Here is a 7,405-nt window from a genome sequence, read left to right as displayed (position 1 = left end):
TGGCCACTTTGGGTCTTTATGGACTCTAGCTCCAGGCTGTCAGCTCCTGCCTTCATCTACACCCCTGTACCTGTGTGTTCCTGGATTTCTGGTTACATCACCCACCATCCCATCAAACCTGTCAATAAAACTCCTCAACTTTAGTCCTGTGTGTGTGGTTCTGGGTTCATCAAAGACAAATCCTGACAAATGTAGGTTAGTTTTTGAATGTGTTACAAATGTAGAAATCCATCATAACTCATATACTGCTACCAATCAAATGACAAATAATTTAGTTTTATTTATTTTTTTAACAAATAATCAATATTTTTTCCATGTCTCTTGGTTAATTGATTTGCCTCAACCAGTCTCCTTCAGCACTTTGCAATGAGTCTACTCTGTAGAGTGTATATATTTGTAAATCTGACTGATGATGTCAGTGCTTCACCAGCTATGAACCCTACCGCACGTCACTGATAGATAGATATATCTATCAACATCTGCATACCTTGATTCAAATGAAACAATTTTAGTCTTATTTAACACTACATGCTACAAGGATAAGAAGAGAATATTTTGGTTTAACTCAGAATAAAAAGGTAAAAGTTACGGGAAACATGTAATTCATATATTATGAGTTGTCATGAAAAGGAGTAATAGCATTAATGGTTTAAAGAGTCACTGTAAATGAAGAACATTCATTATATATATATATATATATATATATATATATATATATATATATATATATATATTAGGGCTGGGCAAGTTAACGCGTTAATTTCGCGTTAATTCATTAGACTATTAACGGCGATATTTATTTTATCGCGCATTAACGCACGTTGCTCACATGCTTTCAGTCAGTCAGCACGCGCGCTGACTGCAGCGCGCTCCCCCTCCCCTCTCGTACATGGCTCAGCGGCGCCAGCCAATCAGCACGCAGGCTCAGCCTGGCCCGCCCACTCAGGTCTCACACAAACTTAATACACAAACAGCTGAGAGAGACCGCAGCAGCGAAAAAACATGAACGGGGAAGTAGCACCGTTTGGCTTTATTTTAAAACCGTAAATGAAATCAAGCTGTATGTTTTGTAAAAAGCTGGTTCATTTCAGTGGAAACACAACAAATTTATCTAAGCACGTGAAAAAACATGAAAACGTCGAGCCCCAGAAACGGAGAGAGGAGACGAAACTTCTCTCATTGCCCCGACAGACCCACAGACTGACGTCACTGACTGAGGCGTTTCAGTCCTCCAGGGAACATCCAGGTAGATCAGTGGATGGATGGATGGATGGATGGATGGATGGATGTTACTGGAGCCCACACATAACATGTAATTAAGACCTTGAAAGAACCCAGTACATATATTAAAAAGTGTTATTTAAGATAAGATAACATTAGCTAATCCTTTTTTTATCCCAGGACGGGGAAATGTATAGGATTAAAGCAACAGGCAGGTGCACACAACACAGACAAAATTACATAAAGATTGAAATATATAAGAGGTGGATTAGCGAAAAAACACTGAACATAATATTATTATTATTATTATATTATTATTATTATTTAATTGTAATAATAAAATAAAAACCACAAAACCCAAAAGGTCAACAGTTTCATGATACATCAAGCTTAGGGACTGGCTAATATACAGCAGGTCAAAAAAGGCCATATTTTGGCTGCAGTGCTTGCTGTTCTCTTATGAAGAAAAGATCAAGTAGTGCACTAAATTCAATAGATGGGTTGAAAATATACAGTATAAAATAATTGCTACAAATGTTACAACACTTTTGTTCATATGGCAGCATAACATTAAAATAAAAGTGCTCTTTACACTACTTTTGAATTCATTCTTGGAGTTTGTAAATACAATGCGATTAATCGCGATTAATCGCGATTAATCGCGATTAATCAGGGCGATTAATCGCGATTAAATATTTTAATCGTTGCCCAGCTCTAATATATATATATATATATATGGGGAACAGTTCATGGTGGGGGTTTGAGGGTCATTGTTGATGCTATGGGCTGGGGACATGCAGCGCTGGGATGAAATGTCCTTAATGGAGGGAAGAGGAGCCCCGATGATCCCTTCTGCTGTCCCCACCACTCTCCTCATTTTCCACCAGTCGGAGGTGCTGCTGCCTCCACACCACACAGAGAGACAGCTGGTCTGAATGCTCTCTATGGTACTTCTGTAGAAGGTTGTGAGAATGTGTGGGGACAGGTGGGCTCTCCTCATCCTCTGCAGGAAGTACAAGCGCTTCTGTGCCCTCTTCACCAGTGACGTGGTGTTCACAGACCAGGTGAGGTTGACTGTGATGTGCACCCCCAGGAACTTGGTGCTGCTAACCACCTCCATAGCTGAACTGTTGATGAATTTGTGTCATCTGCGAACTTCATGATGTGATTGGTGGTGAACCTGGGGGTGCAGTCGTGTGTCATCAGAGTAAACAGCAAGGGGCTCTGGATGCAGCCCTGAGGGGAGCCTGTGCTGAGGGTGATGACATCAGAGGTGGTCTGTCAGACCTGGACCAACAGTGGTCAGGAGGTGAGGAAGTGGTGAGGTGGTGTGCTGAAGCCCAGATGTTCCAGTTTTTCCACCAGATGCTGTGGGATGAGGGTGTTGAACGCTGAAGTCCAGGAACATGCTCAAAGGGGGCGCGGCGTAGGTGGGTTTGGATGAGGGTGTTGAATGCTGAAGTCCAGGAACATGCTCAAAGGGGGCGGTGCGTGGGCTTGAAACCCGTTAATAACTGCTTGCAGCTCTAGTTACTATTGTTTTCTGTCCCTCTTTCTCCTCTCAATTATTCGTGTCCTGACTCAGAAGAAACTCACTTAGATAGGAAAAACATTTATAGATTTTATTTATTAATTAATTGTATATGCTGCTGTCGTCCTTGGGAGACATTTACAATTTATTCCAGCAAGTATTGAGTTAATAAAGCAACACACGTCAGTCAGATAAACACAAAACAAATAAAGCATAACCAGCGGTACTATGCACACTACTTGACTGACAGAAGTGTACTAAAGACGGACTAACGGAGGTCTGCGGGTCACTCCGTTCCGCTCAACGTCGGACTTTTTTTTAAAATTATGTACTAGCTCTGCAAACAGGCCACAGAGGGAAGCTTAAAAGTATAATGTTCTTGCCTCAAACAATCTGAAAACGTACTTTTGAAGAACAACAGCAGCAGAAAAGGGAATTTTTAACTTACCACTGTGAGCTCTGTTTGCGCTGTCTCGAATCAAGCTGCGGCCGCGGTGCATTCGGGGCAAGACATCAGTCTGAAGAACGCACAAGTCTGCTCTGATGCATGCTTGATAAAGAGGGCGGGGCGAGAACAACATCCGGAGACTCGGCGTGTTCTCGGCAATTGGAACAGTGCTCGGGCTGAGGCTGATGATGTGTCACGAGCACACGAGACCGCTCAAGAACGCATATTGAGAAACGGCCAGGGTCTGTCCTGTGGGAGCAAAGGTTTTGTAGCAACATGGAATCCCTGCTGTGACGGGTGTCCCTGTAGCAGGGTGGTGAAATTCCTTGCTCACAATCCATTTTGATTTGTCCTCCGGTTACATGGTCAGAATTCATTCTGACATGAATTATTTCATAATGGCTTTAACAACATATATTTCTATATCAACATAAAAATAAACATTTGGCTGATTAATGAATGAGAATAAAATGAAGTATGATGAATTATTAAAAAAACAGAGTGTGAGTCATAATGAATATATTAAAGAAGGGAAAAATAACCGTATATAGTCAGAGGCAGACTGGCCGGGTCCGCTCAACTATCGCAAAGGTCTGGATCGCTCTTGATAACAAAAACAAACCATAGGCGGCTGACTCGCTTGGGTCTCTGCCAGACTGAAACTCCCATAGATTTCAGATGCAGGAGGGAAAGGCAGACACACCCTCCTGTCATGTTCTGAGGAGGCTGACGCTCTCTGTCACTGTTTTTCCCAGCGACTTTTCAGACACCCGCTCCACCAATTTACTCATTTTCAATAAAGCAACTTCACATCTTTTTTTCTGTGTTATCTGCAACTTCACGTAAAAGCAGTTCTCCAGTTACTTGAGGGAGTCTATTGCCTTTTCACTTCTGCAATTAGTCTCACAGAAAGCTAATCCACCTTGTCCTGGCTGCAAGATCCATCCGGATGGATGGATGGATGGATGGATGGATGCATATTCTTCCCCTTATCCGGCGTCGCTACTCGGGGATAGCAGCTTCAGTAGGGAGGCCCAGACATCCCACTCCCCAGCCACTTGGGCCAGCTCCTCCGGGAGAATCCCAAGGCGTTCCCAGGCCAGCCGAGAGACATAGTCCCTCCAGCGTGTCCTGTGTATTCCCCTGGGCCTCCTCCCGGTGGGACGTGCCCGGAACACCTCACCAGGGAGAAATCCGGGAGGCGTCCTAACCAGATGCTGAGCCATCTCAAGTGGTTCCTCTCAACGAGGAGGAGCAGCGGCTCTACTCTGAGTCCTCCCCGGATGACTGAGCTCCTCACCCTATCTCTAAGGGAGAGCCCTTAGAGATGAGAAAACTCATTTCGGCCGCATGTATCCGGGATCTCGTTCTTTCGGTCACGACCCAAAGCTTGTGACAATAGATGAGGGTAGGAATATAGATCGACCGGTAAATCGAGAGTTTTGCCTATTGGCTCAGCTCTCTCTTCACCACAACGGATTGGTACAGCGCCCGCTTCACAGCAGACGCCGCACCAATCCGCCTGTCGATCTCCCGCTCCATCTTCCCCTCATTCATGAACAACACCCCAAGATACTTGAACTCCTCCACTAGGGGCAGCACATCCTCCCCAACCCGGAGGTGGCACTCTACCTTTTTCCGGTTCAAGACCATGGTCTCGGATTTGGAGGCACTGATTTTCATCCCAGCCGCATCACACTCGGCTGCGAACTGCTCTAGTGAGAGCTGTAGATCACGCCCTGATGAAGCCAGTAGGACCACGTCATCCGCGAATAGCAGGGAAGCAATCCCAAGGCCACCAAAATCGTTCCCCTCAACACCTTGGCTGCGCCTAGAAATTCCATCCATAAAAGTTATGAACAGAATCGGTGACAAAGGGCAACCTTGGCGGAGTCCAACTCTCAACGGAAACAAGTCTGACTTAATGCCAGCAATGCGGACCAGACTCTGACACCGGTCATACATAGACCTGACAGCCACTATTAAAGGGCCCGGTACTCCATACTCCCGGAGTACCCCCCACAGAATCCCTCGAGGGCCACGGTCGAAGGCCTTCTCCAGATCCACAAAGCACATGTAGACTGGTTGGGCAAACTCCCATGCCCCTTCCAGGATCCTGCTGAGGGTGTAGAACTGATCCAGTGTTCCACAGCCAGGATGAAAACCACACTGATCTTCCTGAATCCGAGATTCGACTATCTGACGGACCCTCCTTTCCAGAACCCCTGAATAGACCTTACCAGGGAGGCTTAAGAGTGTGATTCCTCTGTAGTTGGAACACACCCTGCGGTCCCCCTTTTTGAATAGGGGGACCACCACACCAGTCTGCCAATCCAGGGGAACTGCCCCGATGTCCACGCGATGCTGCAGAGCTGCGTTAACCAACACAGCCCCACAACATACCAAGAGCCTTGAGGTACTCAGGGCGAATCTCATCCACCCCCGGGGCCTTGCCACCAAGGAGCGTTTTTAACAACCTCGGCGACCTCAGCACCAGAGATGGGAGAACCCGAGCCAGATTCCCCAGGCTCTGCTTCCACAATGGAAGACCTGTTGGTGGGATTAAGGAGGTCTTCGAAGTATTCCGCCCACCGACGCACGACGGCCCGTGTTCAGGTCAGCAGCACACCACCCCCACTATAAACAGTGTTGGTACTGCACTGCTTCCCCCTCTGGAGATGTCGGATGGTGGACCAGAATCGCTTCGAAGCCGTACGGAAGTCTTTCTCCATGGCCTCTCCGAACTCCTCCCACGCCCGAGATTTTGCCTCGGCAACAAGCCGAGCCGTCCACTGCTTCGACTGCCGGTACACATCAGCTGCTTCCGGAGTCCCACAGGCCAAAAAAGCCCGGTAGGACTCCTTCTTCAGCTTGACGGCTTCCCTCACCGCTGGTGTCCACCAGCGTGTTTGAGGGTTGCCACCGCGACATGCACCGACAATCTTGCGGCCACAGCTCAGACTAGCCACCTCAACAATAGAGGCGCGGAACATGGTCCACTCGGACTCAATGTCCCCCGCCTCCCTCGGGACGTGTTCAAAGCTCTTCCGGACGTGGGAGTTAAAGCTCCGTCTAATGGAGGACTCTGCCAGACGTTCCCAGCAAACCCTCACAATACGTTTGTGCGCAGGCCTGACTGGCCTTCTTCCCCCACCATCGGAGCCAACTCACCACCAGGTAGTGGTAGGTGGAGACCTCCGCCCCTTTCTTCACCCGAGTGTCCAAGACATGTGGCCGCAGGTCAGATGAAACGACAACAAAGTCGATCATCGAACTGTAGCCTAGGGTGTCCTGGTGCCAAGAGCACATGTGGACACCCTCATGCTTGAACATGGTGTTCGTGATGGACAATCCGTGACAAGCACAAAAGTCCAACAACAGAACACCACTCGAGTTCAGAACAGGTGGGCCATTCCTCCCAACCACGCCTCTCCAGGTCTCACTGTCATTGCCCACGTGAGCGTTGAAGTCCTCCAACAAAACGAGGGAGTCCCCAGTAGTGGCACTCTCCAGGACCCCCTCCAAGGACTCCAAAAAGGGTGGGTAATCTGAACTGCTGTTTGGTGCATAAGTACAAACAACAGTCAGAACCCATCCCCCCACACATATGCGGAGGGAGGCCACGCTCTCATTCACCTGGGTGAACCCCAACATGCAGGCACCGAAATGAGGGGCAGCAAGTATGCCCTCTCACCAGGAGCAACTCCAGAGTGGAAGAATGTCCAGCCCCTCTCGAGGAGACTGGTTCCAGAGCCAGAGCCATGCGTCGAGGTGAGCCCAACTATCTATAGTCAGAACCTCTCAACCTCGCGCACTAGCTCCGGCTCCTTCCCCACCACACAATTTTCCATTTAATTAAAGAAGAGAGATTATCTAATAAATTCGGACTTTAAAACGTAATACGACGTCATTATTGAATGTTGTAATAATCGCCGCAAAATGTGTGGTATTTTTCATGTTGCCATGATTAGCATATGTTTTTCATATTAATGAAGGGTAACATGGTGAATGGACAGTGCCTTCTATTCTGCTCATTTTGCTGACACAGTTCTGGTTGCAGTTGGTTTATAGATCAGCTTTCCTCACGCTGTCAAATTTGCATTTGTTTTTATACATTAAAACCTTTTAAGATCAGGCACTTAAGTGACCAAATGTTTAGCATTTATTCAACCGCGTTTCAAAGATTGAAATATTTAGGATCCATA

The sequence above is a fragment of the Fundulus heteroclitus genome, chromosome 24 (assembly GCF_011125445.2).
Source record: "Fundulus heteroclitus isolate FHET01 chromosome 24, MU-UCD_Fhet_4.1, whole genome shotgun sequence".
Classification (NCBI taxonomy): Eukaryota; Metazoa; Chordata; class Actinopteri; order Cyprinodontiformes; family Fundulidae; genus Fundulus; species Fundulus heteroclitus.
This window is presented reverse-complemented; position numbering follows the sequence as displayed.